At 40.4% G+C, this 18,819-nt stretch overlaps 1 protein-coding gene across 2 annotated transcripts in view; it reads right to left on the minus strand.

The window, feature by feature from the left end:
• SPATA6L (spermatogenesis associated 6 like) overlaps positions 1 to 18,819 on the minus strand; it is a 1,246,643-nt gene that overhangs the window by 670,689 nt on the left and 557,135 nt on the right. The window lies entirely within an intron of this gene.

Here is an 18,819-nt window from a genome sequence, read left to right on the forward strand (position 1 = left end):
CTGAGTAGGCGGTAAGCAACTGAGTAGAGCTGGAGTTTCTTTAGTCGAGCTGCATAGGACATCTATTTGTAGCCCATGATCCTCTTGGTGAGGTACTTTTGGGGTCTCTCCAGTTGCTGCAGGTGTCGGGTAAGGTACATCCCAAAAGGGGCATTGTATTCAATTATGGGCCTGATGAGTGACGAGTAGAAGGGCACAATGACCTCTCGTGATCTAGATGCGAACCATTTTGTGATAAGGTGGGCTATATAGAAGGTCTTTCTAACCACTTTGGCAACGTGATTATCAAAGGAGAGATTACTATCTACGTTGGTCCCCAAATCTTTAATTACTTCTTCTGTACTTAATGGATTACCACCTATGTGGTAATTTGTGTGCACCTTGTTTTTCCCAAAGGGGATGACTATGCACTTTTTAGCATTTAACTTGAGGCCGTGGCTCTGGCACCAAGCATCTGTCTCTGTGAGACCCTTTTGCAGGATGCTTGTGTCAGCTGGAGATTCAATTATGGCCCCCAGTTTGCAGTCATTGCAAACTTTGTCAGCCATAATCCCCCCATGTTAGCCTGAACCTCAGAGAAGTATATACTGAACAAGAGAGGTCCCAGAACTGAGCCCTGTGGGATGCCACTTGTAACTGGTTTGGATTCGGACATGGCACCTGCGATTCTGACCATGTGGGTTCTATCTCTGAGCCAGTTTGCAACCCATCTTGTGATATAGGGGTTGATATTTAAGCTGGTAAGCTTATTTATGATGCCCGAGTGGGGTATTGTGTCGAAGGCTTTTGCGAGGTCCAGGTAGGCTGTGTGGACTACCTTGCCCTCATCTATGGCTTTGGTAACTGTTTCAAAGAAATCAACTTGGTTTAAGAGGCAAGATCTGCCCTTAACAAAGCCGAATTGGGTAGGGTCCAGTGTCTGGAGGCTCCCAATGTCTTTGTTTATGAGTTCCATGATAATACGCTCCATAGCTTTACAGACCAGACTAGTCAGGCTTATGGGGCAATAGTTTCCGGGGTCCGTTGTGGCACCACCTTTGTGGAGTGGGACCACTGTAGCTGTATGCCATTCTCTGGGTACATATCCTGTAGTAAGGCTTAGTTTGAACAGTGACTTAATGTGAGGGTTCAGTTCTTCTTGGAGCTCATGTAAGACACAGCCTGGGACACCGTCCAGTCCCACAGATGCTGTGTTTTTTGCTTTGAAGAGGGCAGCTTTCACCTGTGCATCTGTGATGTCGGGGAGGTTACATTCAGTTGGGATAGGCATTTGCTCCTTTGGGGGGGGAGGGGGGAGAAGTTTGCGCTGAATCTGTCTGCCAGGATGTTGGCTATGTCTGTAGGTTCGGTATATTTTGTACCGTTATGCAACAATTCAGAGCATATCTGGGAGTTTCCACCCATGTTCCTGACATAACTAAAGAAGGCCTTGTGATTATCTTTAGTGTCTAGGGCAATTTTTCTTTCGAAACTGGCCTTTGATGATTTTATGAGAGATTGAAGTTTCTTGCTAATACTGATCAGAGATGCCTTCCCTTTTTGGGATTTTTCTCTGTCATGTAGTAGCTTCCTCCTTCTGTTATATAGCTTATTTATGGCCGGAGTCCACCAGACCAGTCTCCTGTTTTTGGAGGAGTGAGTCTTGGTTTTATTTGGGATAGCACGATCTATGCATTCCTGCAGGTGCTCATAGAATGCATTTGTAAAGGATTCTGCGGATTGGGCTGTATTATCCTCTGGCCCAGGGGCTTTGAAGGATTCCACCTCAGTCTTGAGAAGTGCAAAGTTGGCTTTTGAGAAATTCTTTACAGTGATTTCCTTGGCTGGGGGTGGGGACGGGATATGGATTTCTAGGGAAATTTGTTTATGGTCTGATCTTACCAATGAGGGGTTTACCTCTGGTGTGGAACATAGAGTCCCTATGTTGGTGATGACCAGGTCCAATATGTTGTTCCCGCTTCTGGGAGTGGTGACCAGTTGTTCCATTGCGTTAGAGTTTATAAATTCAAGGAACTGTTGGGCAAGGGTGTTTGGGCTTGAGTAGTTTTCCCAGTCAATGTTTGGGTAGTTGAAGTCACCCAATAACATAGTGTTTGGAGAGACCTTCATATTCTCCAGTGTTCTCAGGAATGCCAAGTGGGGTTCCTGTAATAGGGAGGGTGTTCTGTAGTAGGCTACAAACTGAAAGGCAGTTTTGCCCGCTGTTAGTTGCACATGGATGGTTTCCGATGCTTCTTGCAGTGCCACTAACCAGGAGGTGTAGGTATCTTTGATGAATATAGATACTCCCCCTCCTTTTGTGCTTCGGTCCGAGTTTTGGGGCTGAAACGCATGGTATGAGTTATAACCTGGTAGTGCTGGGGTGCTCTCAGGAGCCTTGAACCAGGTTTCTGTTAGTGCACAGACATCGATTTTCTCCATACTGAGGAGAGTCTCGAGTGCATGCATCTTGAGGTTTAGACTTCTGGCATTGAGTAGCATTACCTTTAGTTTTTTTATCTTTGGGTTGTCTATGGAGGTGGGTTTGTCCTTTGAGCCTTGCCTAAAAAAGGCACTATGGGGGGCAAGAGCCTTGGCCAGTATACAAAAGCCTAAGGGTGACAGGTGCAAGCCGTCCCTAGCGAAGCAACGTGGCTTGTCGAGCATGTCATCCCAGGCTGACAGGCACTGGATCCCATTTGAATGACACCAGTACTTTAGCCAATTGTTGAAACTGATAATTTTTTCTTTATACTGTGGCATCATTCTGGGTGAGGGCAAGATGCTACTCAAGGTCAGGGTCATACCAGCCTGGGCTACATGGTCAAAGAGCTCCTCTATGTCTCTTTTCATGTAGTCCAGGGAGGTACGTCTCAGGTCATTCACACCAGCATGGACAATGACGGAGTCATACATGTACTTGCTTTGGAGTGACCTGAGTGCTTGCATTATGTGGCGGATCCTGGCACCCGACAGGCAGCTTACAGTGACCTTCTCCTTGTTCAGTCTGGTGAGCGGGACATCAGTGTGCCGGACAATAGAGTCACCTATAACAAGTGTATTTGGTGTGTTGTTTGGCCTTAAGGGCTGTGACTGTGAGGCACACTGATTTTGTGAGATATGTGATTTGTGGGTATTGTTGAGGGGTGGCTGTTGCTTGGATATCTGCTTAGGAGGTCTTTGCTGTTTAGGCAGATTTTTATTTAGAGCCTCCGAGTATGTTTTTGTGTGGCTATGAGGATTGGCTATGAGGTCCTGCAGAACTGCAGTGGCAAATCCTGCTCTGGATTAAGAGTAAAGAGGCAAGTGGTAATGCTTGGTAAAGGCATGCACTGAACTCCAAGTTGCTGCCTCCAAAAGTTCTTTGGTAGGTACTCCTCTGAGAAAGTCTATTGAAGTGGCTGTTGCCCTGGTGGAATGTGGCCTAATGTTATTAGGGACTGATTTTTCCATGCTGTGTGTAGCAGTAACGAATACAGTGTCCTATCCATTTGGATATAGTCTGCTTTGAGATAGCCTTGCCCTGTGATCCTGTAGCATATGCCACAGTTGCTCAGTTTTCCGGAAAGCTTTTGTTTTGTCCAAGTAGAAGCGTAGCTGCCTGTGTATGTCCAAAGAGTGCAGAAGTTTTTCCCCTTTATTCTGAGTGTTTGGATAAAAAGTTGGCAAGTGGATTGTTTGGTTAAGAGCCACACTAGATACCACCTTTGGCATAAAGGTAGGGTTTGTCCTTAAAGAAACCCTGTCCTGATGAAAAATTATAAAAGGTTCCACTGCCATTAATGCCTGTAGCTCTGAGACTCTTCATGCTGAAGTTACTGCCAGGGGCAGAGCTGATTTCCATGATAAAAATTTTAGATCGGCTGTATTGGCTGGCTCAAAAGGTGGCAGGGTTAGTTTTTCCAAAACGAAATTGAGGTCCCAAGTTGGTGTTGGTGCTGTCCGGGGTGGTCTTATGTTTTTTCCCCCCTGAGGTACTGCTTTAGCAAGGGATGAGAGAATAAAGGAGGATCCATGTTGTAATGTGCTGAAATGGCAGAGGCATGGATCTTAATTGATGAGAAGGATAGGCCTTTGTCCAGCATCTCAGTTAAGTATTGTAAAAATCTATGCAATGTTTGGGACAAGAGGGTCAAGGCTTTGAGCCTGGTTCCAGGCGCAGAATCTCTTCCATTTTTCTGAGTAAGCTTTCCTGGTGCTAGGCCTTCTGGCCTCCAAGATGACATCCATAACAGCTTTAGCGAGAGGTGTTGCCTGTTTGATTAATGAATCTAAAAAGCAATGGTGTCACTGCTCAAAATATCCAAACGACAATCCTAAAACACACCAAACACTTTATTGCAAAGCTTTCGGGTCTACACCCTTCATCAGTACTGATGAAGGGTGTAGACCTGAAAGCTTTGCAATAAAGTGTTTGGTGTGTTTTAGGATTGTTGATTACAGCCAGGTTTAGGGTTTTGAGCTGACCATGCAGGATCTGATTGTTTTGTTGAGTCAGAAGGTGTGGAATCTGAGGCAAAATCCATGGTGGTCCTTGAGTTAAGTTCTTTAAGATTGGGTACCAGTGCTGGCATGGCCAGTATGGAGAAATCAGGATCATCTGTGGTTTTTCTTGTCTGGCTTTTAGGAGTACCTTTGAAAGGAGAGGCAGTGGTGGGAAGGCATAAACTTTTAGGCTTTTCCAGCTGAACGAAAGAGCCTCCACTTTCCATGCTTGTGTGTGATAAGTCCTTGTGCAGAATTTTTGTAGTTGGCAATTCAGTGGGGAGGCAAAACGATCTATGTTACCATGCTGAAGATTTGTGGATTCAATTTCCATTTGTGAGGGTCCATGATATTTCTGCTTAGATCATCTGCCAGAGCATTTTTTCTTTCCTGGCAGGAATTGTGCTTGCAGATGAACTTGATATGTTAGATCTGTGTTCCACAAGGTCATGGCTTGCCTGCATAGGGGGTAAGAATGAGTGCCCCCTTGCTTGTTTATGTACCACATTACTGTGGTGTTGTCTGTCTTTAATAATAATTGTCCAGGATGCAGAAGGTCCTTAAAAGCTGTTAGGGCAGTTTTAACAGCCAACAGCTCTTTTTGATTGATGTGAAGATGCATCTGGTCTGTGGTCCAACTGCCCTGAATGCATTTTCCTGCCATGTGTGCTCCCCAGGCATAATCCAAAGCATCTGTTGTTAGAGTCTGCCTGGCTCTGGGTAGGGTAAAAGGCTGACCCTTGTTTAGGTGACATGCCTGAGCCCACCATCGAAACTCCTGTTCTAGGCAGGGAATCATTGGTATTACTGCTTCTAAACTGTGAGAGTGTTGAGTCCAAACACTTTTTAGGTACCATTGTAATTTCCTCATATGCAGTCTGGCATATGGTATTAGTAGTATGCAGGACGCCATGAATCCCAAGGCCTGCAGAATTTTTCTTGCGGAGAGATGGGACTTTTTTTGCCAGTAAATGAAAATATTGAGTTAGTTGAATTTGTTTGTCTGGCGTGAGATAAGCCATCTGGGCCATTGTATTTAAGCTGGCACCCAGGAATGTAATCTGTTGTGAGGGCACAAGTTCTGACTTCTTTTCGTTTACTGTGTACCCTAGAGAAATTAGAAACCTTTTTACAAACGCCAGATGCTAGCTAGAACAACAACATAGAATTATTCCCAAAATAACAGGTATGGGCAAATGTGAAGCCTGTACTTTTTGTACATATAACGACGTTACCAATAATTTCAGTATTAATATCATACAGTTCAAATTAAAACAGAGGTTCAACTGTAATTCTAGAAATGTGGTGTACTTAGCTAGATGCCAATGCTGTGCTGCATTCTATATTGGAAAAACAGAATGGAGACTCTGAGATAGGGTCTATGAACATAAGTATGCAATATCTAAAGGCAAAACTGACAACGCACTAGCTAAACACATACAGTTGCACAAAGACTATAAATTTAGATTTATGGCTATAGATCAGGTAGCGATAGATATTAGGGGTTGACCTTTACCCTTACGTTTAGAAGAATTAGAATTGCTGTGGCAAATTAGACTGAATGCTTATAACTAAATGAAGCTTGTTCTATCAGCTGTATTTTGAAATTGAAAAGTTTGCAAAGATGAAAATGTTTTGTATTTCATTTATGTAACTTGGTGTGTCTCACTCATGAGAATGACAGTTTTTAAATATTGAACATTTTTATATCTAATTGTAGAATGTAATATTATAATTTGATGTACGTTTAAAATGATAAGATTTTTAGCTAATTAGTATACATTAGATAGGTTTAGTTTTTATGTGAGTTAATATTGTTTTGTGCTTACTGCTGCTTATAATTTAATCTTGGAGTAGTGAGTAGTAGTTTTAATGTGTGAGTGTTTCTTTAAAGTATTTATGCAGAAGAAGTTCGTGGTGATAGGTAAAGAGTATCACCTGTTGGTATTTAAATGCATTTTTGTAAGGTGCACTTGTAATCTGAAGAAGTTTGCTTTGGAAGCAAACGAAAAGTGCTTCATTATTCAGTATTAAAACAGAAAGAAGTTTATTTACACAACCGTGCTTTCTTTTTTTTTTAAACACCTTTATTAAAGTATCATTTGTGACATATGCTAATTTACATTTATGTAAAAGCAATCAAACTGTATTAACAAGTTCACATTTACAAACATTATACTTCAAATATATTGCTATATATTATATAACCTAAGCAACATTAGATAAATTATTCAATTCCTGCTCTTTTTTTAAACAAAAAAACTCTTTATTAAACCATCACTTACGGCATAGGCAATCATACATTTATATAAATAAAAACAAAACACAAACACAATCCTAGTTACAAGCATTTTACATCACAAACCATACTGACACTCCCAATTGCAAACATTATACATCACTTATATTATATCAAATCATTTTCAGTCAAAGAGTACATAGCTCATTTAAGTCCTGCCTCATTTTAAACCTCATTCCTCCCCTATTTATATATTGTTCCTACAATTCCCATTTTTCCTATGTAATTTGCTCCTATCCTTTTCTGAAAATCTCAATTCCAGTTGTTTTATCTCTGTTACTATGTTCACTACTTCTAGAATAGTTGGTCCAGATTTTTATTTCCATTTTCTAGTAATTGCTTTCTTTGGCAGCCACCATAATTAGACACAGCAAGGCCTTACCATGTCTAGGCAATTCTGATTCTGTATTACAGCTCAGAAGAATCATCTCAATCATCACACCAATCTGCCCACCCAGCATCTCTGACAGTGTATCCCGCAGGGAATCCTTAAATTCTGCCAACTCACCTCACCCCCAGAAAATATGTTCCCAATTATCTCTTTCTTCCCCATCAGACCTCTAAGATCTGCTGTCTACCTGAGGAAAAATTATATGGAGTCTATTTGTGGTATTAAAAATACCTATGTAACCATTACCAAGCAAAAATCCTAAGTCTTCTTGATTTTGTTGCATATTTGGGAGACATACATATATCTTCCCATTGTTTCTTTGTGAATTGCTTATCCAACCTCTCTTCCCAATTCTTTCTAACCACCTCTGATTGATTCTTATATTAGTTATCATGCAATATTTTATACGCTGTACTAATTATTCCTTTTTAATGGCTGCTTCTGTTATAGATTCTACTAAAAACTCTATACACAACTGTAATTTCTAATCCTCAGACTGCATGCTGGAATCATCCTTTTAAAATCCCATGCTGATATCTTGGACATTGTTGGCATACTTTTACTTTGAGGTTAGTAGTGAATGCTACTGTGTCAAACATATGCTTCATCAAGCCTCGCAAATAATACTAAATGGCCATAGTGCTAACTATTGGCCTGTGATAAGACACTGCATAAAAACTATATATGAGGTCAAGAGCACATGTGTTCCCATAATTAGTGATTCTCCAGCCTACATTCCTTCTAAGAAACTGTAGTGAACTAAGGTTTTACACTTGGACTATATACTTGATGTTTAATAGTGTCACTGACCAAAGCTGTTTGGCCATTTCTGTTGTTTTTGTTATCTTCCCAATGATGTCCTAGTGAATGTCACAGATGCAAATGTGCTGGCTGATGCCCGTCTCATCAGCATACCCTTGACTGCATCATGTATACTCATTATCACATTATTTCTTGATGTCATTTTAACTAATTTTCATTTTTACACAGGAAGTTTGTCTACAGACATCATTGCCAGTGTCAAAGTACTCATCACCTTTGATGTAAAGCCTTCAGGTATTTCTGGTCATTCTGTTGATGTCTTCGTAGAAATACTACTACAACAAATGTTATAAAAAATCTGTAAAGAGATGTCCAACTGCAGATATTTCTGCTTCCCTTATTTAGTGTTTTTACTTTATGATTATTTAACATATCAGTCAATACTATGGTCTTATCTCTCTATACAAACGACATTCCTTGAAAGTTGTGTACAGTGTATTAAAGAGTGGTCATTTCTGCATGGTGCCATTGAGGTTAGCTAATTCTTACCACCTGCCACCTTTGTCTGACAGTCCATTCAAGATTTGGCACATTCCACTAACAGTGACATAGAAGTCCATAGTTCAAAACAGAATAAGTATTTTTTTTCTGCTAGTCCCCCAAGCTGGGGTACTTAGACTATGAGGTCCCATGCCTGACTGTTCTAACTGAAGGGATGGGGTGCTATCTGTTGTTGTTTAACATTCTTAGGTTTAGACAATCAGATAGCTATCAGATGCTAGTCATTTTAAAGAAAATCATTGATTTCACCAATGAAATGACAGATTTGAAATAAATAAGGAGATGCATGAAGATTACATTCAAATACACTTTGCAGGATTCCAACAATGCCTTAGCTAGGCATGCAGCTAATTGTGTAAATTACAAAAAGTTTTTGATTTTTGTGGTAGATCACGCTTCTCCAGGTATATTCTGTGGAGACTTTAAGACAGCACTCATATGTAAAGAAAGTAGATGGCAAATTCATTTGGGTGCTGATCAGTTTCCAGGTCTGAATGAGACAGTAAACATAAAATGCTTTCTGCAAATGCTGAGGTTATGAAATCAATAGTGAAGTATTTAAGACACAGATTATTTATTGTATTTTTTTGTTTTTTATTTTTTATTTGTTTTTACAGTTATTTAAACATTTAAATTTACGAAAAAAGTTTTTTTATGACGGTTCACTTTAAGACCTGTATCAATTAATTATCAAGTGATTTGGATGATTGATTTTATACTTGTTGATTGTTCAGTATAAATAGTTTTTTTTTGTGGGGTATTTATTTCTGATGAAGTTCTTGGATTAAAGGACGAAAAGTAATTAAAATACCCTGTGTCTGAGTTGGTGTTTGTCATTGCAAGCAGTTTTTGGATAACTTCATTTTGTGGGTGAGGAGGTCGTTCATTTTGGTCACATTTACACTTTAAAACATACTTAGTAACATGAAACATGGAGCTTAAAGAGGCATTCAAAAACTTTTTTACCTCAGAGGAAGTAAGGTTAACAAATAACTTTTGCATGATAGCAAAAAATAAAAGTAAAGACTTTAACATATGAGCTTGACAATTTAAAACCCTGAAAGTTGAAGTAGCAAAAGAGTACACTTTCTTCCCCAACTTAACAAAATCTTTCCCTTTCTTGTCAGTGTATAGGGTTGGCAGCAGCAATCTCTTTAGCAGAAGCACTTTTGGATAGAGAAATTACTGCTGGAGCTGCTTTATGGTTTGAAAACAAATACATATGAGTCTGAGGTACTCTTTATAATCTATCAGACTTCCTGGAGGCAGTAGGTTGACTGTCAGGCAAGCAAGAAACAGTGAGGAAAAACATTCTCTAAAGCAATGAGCCAAACATTCTCTAAAGCAAAATCTCAAAGAATAAGGCATCACACCTGGAACAACTAATTAATTTATTATAAAGCGCTTTTCGTCCACACCAAATAGTCGAACTTCATCAGATACAAGTACTTCATTCACAAGAAACAGTTTAAAGGAGAACAATGCGATATTAAATCACATTCCTCAACTTGCTGTATCTTTTCATCCGTTTTATTTAATCTTGCAAACATAAATTTACACAGTAGGTCTAAAAAATTATTTATTCCACTGTTTTTCTCTTCGCACGCTTTTTTTTCCATAGTATGTTCGTTTTCGTTTCAAACTGAATTAATCCCGCCCTGTAAAACCCTCTAGCTGGCTCTGAATTGCTGACATCAGGACTACTACACTTCTGTAGTAGTTACTAAAGAGTTCCCTCCCACAAACCGATGACATCACTCCCGTATTAGCATGTTCTATACAAGTAGCCAGTGAACCTCCCAGAAAGTGATGTCAGAGCTATCTTGTCCAGCCCACTCCATAAACCTAATAGAACGCAGTATCTGCTGTGTGGAACTCCCTTTCTTTAGAAGTGAATCACGCCGGGGACATTCTACTGAAGGACTACAAACGTTTGCCGGCCTTCTGTCTTTTTGGAGTTAAGGTGAGTTTTAGTTTAGGCAAGAAATATAATTTTTAATTAGGATAAGTGTTACTGCATTAATAGTTAAGATGTCTTGGGCCCACGAGTTTTTCGCTAGGAGTTTGTGTTCTGTTATTTTTGCTGTGATCCACGTGCTTAACTAGATTGTTGTAGTATTGAAATATATACTTTTTACTGCTGCTAGTTTTGTAATTATGGCGTATTCACTGTGTACTGTTTTGTTTTCCAATGCTGCTGCCGTTATCGCCTTTTGTAATGTCCGCGGGTGTTAGATGCAAGCTGCTTATGGGTTTGTGTTTAGTCCCTGTATGTGTGTGTCTGTGAGTGAATGCTAAATTTTTAGGTGCGAGTGTTCGTTTTATAAAATGAAAAAATACAGTTAAATTATTACTTTTGAGTGTTCCAGCTGCTGTATTCTTTGTGTGTGTGTGTGTGTGTGTGTGTGTGTGTGTGTGTGTGTGTGTGTGTGTGTGTGTGTGTGTGTGTGTGTGTGAATGCTTGGACTTACTGTGTGTGAATGCTGCACTTTTTTTAATTGTAGAGTCCTTTGTGTGTTTGATGCCATTAAATAATGCTGCTTGTCGGAATGAAGATATTTTCTTTCTTGTTACCTGCACTGGCTGCTTGGCATCCCTGGCCTCTGTCGTTTGTGTGTTAGCTTGACCCCTCTTCTCTAATGAAAGGACCTGCATGGTCTTAAGGGACCCTGTCAAAAATCTGCCTTCAAGCCATCCTAACGTGAGGTCATCTAATTCTGCGGGCTCACTAGGACTATATTCCTTCTTGAGCCAATCAAATAAGAAACTTGACCCCTCTTCTCTACTGAAAGGACCTGCGTGGTCTTAAGGGACCCTGTCAAAAATCTGCCTTCAAGCCATCCTAACGTGAGGTCATCTAATTCTGCGGGCTCACTAGGACTATAATCCTTCTTGAGCCAATCAAATAAGAAACTTGACCCCTCTTCTCTACTGAAAGGACCTGCGTGGTCTTAAGGGACCCTGTCAAAAATCTGCCTTCAAGCCATCCTAACGTGAGATCATCTAATTCTGCGGGCTCACTAGGACTATAATCCTTCTTGAGCCAATCAAATAAGAAAGTATGTTTCCTCCCTGGTCCTAAACATTAAAATGCATTTACACTTAACCTCTCTGTAACCATTGTGTAAACTTAGTCTAACCTTCTAGATATCTCCTACCCAGCTTTACTGATTGTTTAGGCACTGAGTCAGATAGCCAGCAGCCAGACCCCTACCTGTCCTTGTACCTGCGGTGTATTCCCCCCTCCCTGACTTATCTGTTGGAGCCACCTCTAGCTACTATTTGTTTCTAACTTATCCCGCATTCTGCTCCTTGACCACTAGAGGGTTTGCCTACCTATTTGCTATTTCCTTTCCTCTGGTTTCTCCTAATTTAATGATACTACTCCCCTACCTGATTTCGCCTTTTTCTCGTCGTACCTCTTGCCCATCCACTAATCTCTTCTCTTACTCTCTTTAAGATCCCCTCTCTATCCTTTTAGCCTTTCTTTTTCTTTCCCTTACCACTCTATTGTCTTATCCTTCATCCTATCCCCCCTTTTTTCTGTCATTGAACTACAGAAGTCACTCAATACTTACCTGGACTACTGCATCTGTCTCTGGCTTTCCTCCTCCTCTCTGATTGACTCCAGGAAATCTGTTACTTACCTGCTCCACTCCTACCCCCATCCTCCTCGCTCCTGTGTAATCTCTGTTTCTACATACTCCTCCTCCCCCCTCCCTATCTGTACATTCTTGCTACTTGTATAGTCCTATGTAGCCTGCCTCTCTTCCTTCCATTGTATGGTTTATACCCCTCCCCCATTATCTGCTCTTGCCTCCTCTGCCTCCTCCCCCGCCCACCTCACATCCTGCCCCTAGGGCATATAAGGGGGAAGTCCAGATAGGCGCCATCTTTTCTTTCTTGTTACCTGCACTGGCTGCTTGGCGTCCCTGGCCCCTGTCGTTTGTGTGTTAGGCAAGTAAGTTTTCTGTTAATTAGTGCTTTTTATTCGGTAGGTAAATGGATGCTAGATTACCCATTTTTTAGTACACTCATTTTTTAGTACACTATTAACCATTTGTTCCACAGTACGACTTTAGCGTACACTGGTAGCTTTTATTGATTATAAATGAGTACTGTGTCCATGTTTTTGTCTATGCACTTATCTCGCACCATACTGCTCTAGAGGTAGTTCTCGCAGACAGCTGTAGACGAAATGTTTTTTTTTTTTACTATTGTTCTATCAACTATTGCAAGTGAATGAATGTGAATTGATTATTTACTGGTCGTCTGTTATTCTATATGAAAGGTTAGTGGGCTTCTCAATGGCGACCCAGTTGAGCACTACCTGCCACGTGCGCTCTTAACCTGTTTTTAAGTGGTTTTTTTTCAAATGCTTTTCCCAACTGCATCTGATATCGGCAAGCTACACATCTAAATGCTCTGTTGACTAACCTGTGTTTTAACCTTGTTTCAATCAGTGACGCAGTAGCCTTTTTTGCATCCTTTACTGTTACACTTATGCCCTTGTCACATTTTAAGGCAGATACACCTTACTCAATTCTTTGGCGTTCTTGCCTGCATCTTTCCAGCTTTGTACTAACTGCTGCTTAAGCACACTCCATTGGGGTATAATAGGACTACTACTACGAAAGAGTTTCTAAACGTCCAACATATTGTTAGAGTAGCTCTTTGGCTCCTGGGGTAACCTCAACAAAATACGCCCCTTGTAAGTGCACTTTTTCCCTCCTTTACGTATCTTTTTCTCCTTTCTGTGCTGTCTTTTAACTCCTTTCCCTAAGTACGCTCGCTTGTTAGAGCGTTTTATTCTGTAGTATTCCGCTCTAGGTTAGCTCTTAAATAAGAGCGCTTTTTGACCCTACTTTAAGGCTTCATTCGTCTTTTCTCTTTTTTTCTCTTTTTTCTTCACCCTAAGTACGCTCGCCTGTAAGAGCGTTTTTTACTCTGGAATATACCGCTCAATGTTAGCTCTTTAATAAGAGCGGTTTTTTGACCCTACTGTAAGGTTTCATTATTTTATTTTTGCTTTGTTAATGTTAGCTCTTTAATAAAAGCAGTTTTGTTTGACCCTTCTGTAAGGTTTCATTATTTTTTTTTTCTCTAACAGCTCTTTTTGAAAGAGCTGTATATCCTTCAATAAGTTTTTTTTTTTCCTTTTTTTCTTTTTTGTTTTTACTGCTCCTTTTCAGCGTCTGGCGGAACCTGTCCCACCTATGCCCTTCTGCGAGAGTGTTTTTGTCCTACTCTGAATCTCCCCTTGCAGTATTGGGCTCCCGCACCTCCCTCCAAGCCTAGTTCTCTATCTTATACTCCCATGTTGTTAGCTGCCCTAAGGTTGTTCCTCCACATTAGCGTTTAATCATACTCCTAAGCGCTTTCATACAATTTGGCTACCTGTACCTCCCCATGTTATTTCATGAACAGTATCAATTGTTTTTGGGCTATTTTCATGTAGAAGTTGTGCATTACACTTTTCAGAACTGCTTTTTCTTGTTTTTTGCACTATTTTCACAGTGTGTATTTTTCTACTCACTGTATCAATTTCCTTGTCAATATAAGGCAGGCCTGATCATTTTGTTTTTACAAATGTTTTGTACAACCTACTGTGCCTAGTGTTTCTTATACAGTCAGACATTGTGCATGAACTTTATTTTCCGAATAGAAGTAAGCAGATTTTGTTTGCTCAGGAGTACTTTGTTTTTCCATGTAACAATTAGTCTCTTTTCAACTATTTCTAAGGATGATGACATTGTCTCTTGATAATGCCTCATGAATGTTTCTGAGCTAACTCAATACTGTTGCCTTAGTGTCTGCATTGTCTGCTCTTTACTTGAAATTAAGGGACTGATTTCACTGTTTTGTTGCCCTCACTCCTAATGACTATTGTATCTTTCTCTTCTGCCTAGCTTGACCCCTATTCTCTACTGAAAGGACCTGCATAGCCTTAAGGGACCCTGTCAAAAATCTGCCTTCAAGCCATCCTAACGTGAGGTCATCTAATTCTGCGGGCTCATTAGGACCATAATCCTTCTTGAGCCAATCAGATAAGAAAGTATGTTTACTCCCTGATCCTAAACATTAAAATGCATTTACACTTAACCTCTCTGTAACCATTGTGTAAACTTAGTCTAACCTTCTAGATATCTCCTACCCAGCTTTACTGATTGTTTAGGCACTGAGTCAGATAGCCAGCAGCCAGACCCCTACCTGTCCTTGTACCTGCGGTGTATTCCCCCCTCCCTGACCTATCTGTCGGAGCCACCTCTAGCTACTATTTGTTTCTAACTTATCCCGCATTCTGCTCATTGACCACTAGGGGGCGCTGTTTGCCTACCTATTTGCTATTTCCTTTCCTCTGGTTTCTCCTAATTTAATGATACTACTCCCCTACCTGATTTCCCCTTTTTCTCATCGTACCTCTTGCCCATCCACTAATCTCTTTTCTCACTCTCTTTAAGATCTCCTCTCTATCCTTTTAGCCTTTCTTTTTCTTTCCCTTACCACTCTGTCGTCTTATCCTTCATCCTATCCCCCCCTTTTTTCTGTCATTGAACTACAGAAGTCACTCAATACTTACCTGGACTACTGCATCTGTCTCTGGCTTTCCTCCTCCTCTCTGATTGACTCCAGGAAATCTGTTACTTACCTGCTCTAACCCGCTCCATTCGCCCTTCGGGCTCACTCCGCTCCCCTACCCTACCCCCAATTTCCACCCACCCCCAGTGGTCCTAACTATATACCTCCTTTACCACTTCCCTTCCTGTTTCTTTCCCCTATCTAAGCTCCCTACCACACTTCTACCACACCCCCCTCATCTGCAACTTCCTTTCTTAACTATTCTTAGGATTACTTACAACACCTGTTCCTTCCTCACCCTACCTTAAACCACTACACAGTATAGAAACTTTTTCTTCCTCCTCCTTTTTACTCTTTTTTATTAACCCTTATCTCACCCAATCCACCACACTTCTTTACTTCCACTCCCACATCTCTTTCATACCTACACACTAAACTCTCCTCTCCCCCCTCCTTCCTTTTTCTTCCATACCACTCTCCACCCCCTTCCCACATACCTCCACATTCCATCTCTCTTTCACTGATTCTTACCATTTTTTCTTTTAACCTAATGGATCCAACACAGAAATTAGTTTCTACTCATACTCTACTCTTAACTGCAACTCTTGTAGCTCTCACTATACCTTACACACTGACCTCCCTTGAACACTATCCCAACCAACAAACTCTCCCTAATTCCCTAAGACATACTCTACAACATAGTAATATAACCTGTACCTCTACATACCTACTTCCTAAGTATCATAGACCTACCCACTTAACCTACCTCCACGTCAAACGGTCCATTTTCACTAACTACAAAATTCTAAAGTGTATCCAATTTCCTCAAAAACACCCTCTATTAGCCGGCAATATTCATCCTAATCCCGGTCCCAATACTCATATACACAATCTCCCAAATAACTCAACAACACCTAATCACACCATTACAAATAGACCATCTAACTACCTCCTGATAGCGCACCTTAACATCCGTAGCATTAACAACAAAACTACCTACCCTCATGCACTCTTACAAGTTTATTCCTTTGACATTCTCTGCATAACAGAGACATGGCTAAAACCCACTACCCTTGACCAGGTAATTATTCCTCCAGGATTCAATATCCTAAGAAACGACCGTAAAACCAAAAAAGGCGGCGGAGTAGCCATTTTGTACAAAACAGGACTCCAAGTTAGCACCTTTGACATGCACCTTCCACCAACTAACAATGCAGAAATCCTAACTGCCAAGCTAGAAGTTAACAACTCCAAATCCATCTATGTTATTTGTATATATCTTCCTCCAGGAAATAATATAAATACACTTGAAAACATACTCTATCACCTCTCCTCACACCTGCCTCAAGAAACCATTATTCTAGGAGACTTTAATATAGACTGGATAACTTGCTCTTTACACAATCCTACCAGTCACATAAATCTATATGGTTTCTCTCAAATAATTACCACTCCTACCAGAATCCATAAACCAAGTAATAAAGCTACCACCTTAGACTGGATCCTTCTCAATAGCCATCTTACTACCTATAAACCAGGAATCCTTCCTGACGATATTAGTGACCACATGATAACCTATGTTATTAGGCAGAAAACACATTGTCCTAATTTCCATAATATTATAACCTGCCGCTCCAAAAAATTCTTCAATCCCCAATCCTTCCAAAATGAACTCAAAGCATGTGATTGGTCTCCTATGCTAAACCTCCAACTAGATGAAGCAGTAACCTTTTTCAATACAAAATTCATACAAATCTTAAACTCCCATGCCCCAATTAGATCCTCCCACCTAAAGACCAAAATTGCCCCCTGGCTAACAAAGGAAACTAGACAAAAGATCCACCTCCGAAATAAAATTTGGAATAAATGGAGAGCTTCTAAAAGTCCATCAGATCACCTTTATTTCAAACAATTAAGAAATGCCACCAAGAAAGACATTCTCAGAGATAAAAAAGACTATTACTCTAAACTCCTTCAATCCCAAAAAGCACAACCTCAAAAATTCTGGTCAGGCATTAAACAAACTACTTCAACCAAGACACTCTAAAACTCCTTCACCTTCTGGATTCCAAAATAACTCCAACCAGATTCCAGATGCTTTCAATAATTATTTTACTGAAGCCATTCTAAACCTTGCAAATTCTATACCACCAAGCACCACATTGCCTCTTAACACCCCTAATCCTACAACTCCTACTTTTCATTTACAACCTGTTCCTACATCCCTCATTTTTAAATTCCTTCAAAAACTCAAACCCTGCACCCCGTCTGCTGATTGCCTTCCAGCAGAATACCTACAAATAGCAGCTAAAGCCATTGCCTACCCCATCTCCATCCTTATAAATAGAACTATCTCTGAAAGCAAAATCCCATCCATATGGAAAGTTTCCCACATTACCCCCCTACACAAAGGCAGCTCATCTACTGAGCTATCTAATTTTAGGCCTATAGCCTTACTCTCACCCATTGCTAAAATAATGGAGAAATGCATACATAGACAGCTACTTGACCACCTTATGCACAATAATCTGCTTGCCAATTGCCAACATGGCTTTAGACCATTCCACAGCACTACTACTGCTCTACTATCCTTCACCAACTCTATTAATGAAAATCGCAACAACAATACTTTCTCTTCGGCCCTATTTTTAGACCTCTCTAAGGCCTTCGATATGGTGAACCCCAACTTACTCATTGAAATCCTAAAAGCCCAATCACTTGACTCACAATCACTTCTTTGGTTTAAATCCTATCTTGAAAACAGACAGCAGGCTGTCCTTTGGAATAATACCCTTTCTTCTTCCCTCCCAGTGACAATCGGTGTACCTCAAGGCTCTATTTTAGGTCCTCTTCTCTTCTCTTCTCATTATTTATTAACAATCTATATACCAATATTCCACAAGCCACTTGCATTCAATATGCAGATGACTCGACATTAATTAGTTCTGCCAAATCCATTCACTCTCTCCAACTCCAAACCCAATCAGTATTAAACACTGTTGAAAAATGGTTCATGCAACACTGTCTCCTTCTGAACCCCAAAAAAACAAAGCTACTACTCTTTGCTCCTACTCCTAAGTCGTCTATCCCTAACTTCACAGTAACCTCTAGCAATGGCACTAATATAGTCCCTGATACCTCTACCCGCTTACTGGGAGTTACAATTGACAACTCCCTTACCTTTGATGAACACATTAATTCAACAATAAAAACTGTCAACAAAAAATTAGGCACTCTCTATAGAATCAAGCCCTTCCTTACCCCTCCAGCCAGAATTACTCTTGCACAGACCCACCTTTCCTCTACCCTCTTCTATGTTTCTGCTATTTATACTAATCTATCTAGAAATAACATGAATAAACTTTCCACCTGTTATAACAACATAGCTAGATTTGCTACCTGTTCCCCCTATAGAACTCACCACTGTCATAACCTCAAACAATTGGGATGGCTTGAACTGCATAATAAGCTACTCTATCAGCAACTTGTGATAACCCAAAAAATCCTCTATCACCCCAATAATACACCAATCCTCACTAATCTAATCACCCCCTACAAAAATCTCCCTACACTTCGCTCAGCTAGCAAACCTCTAGTTTCTAATGTCAAATCAAACAACAAAGCAGGGGACTCGCTCTTTTCCAACACAGTAGGAAAAAGCTGGACTCATCTTCCAGTTGAACTGTCTTCACTTGCCTCCACACATCTATTCAAAAAGCATCTTAAAGAATATCTAAAGAATCATTGGCTTTGTCCCTGCTCC

This window comes from Protopterus annectens, chromosome 2.part0 (genome assembly GCF_019279795.1).
Source record: "Protopterus annectens isolate FY-2018-M chromosome 2.part0, PAN1.0, whole genome shotgun sequence".
NCBI classification, from domain to species: Eukaryota; Metazoa; Chordata; order Ceratodontiformes; family Protopteridae; genus Protopterus; species Protopterus annectens.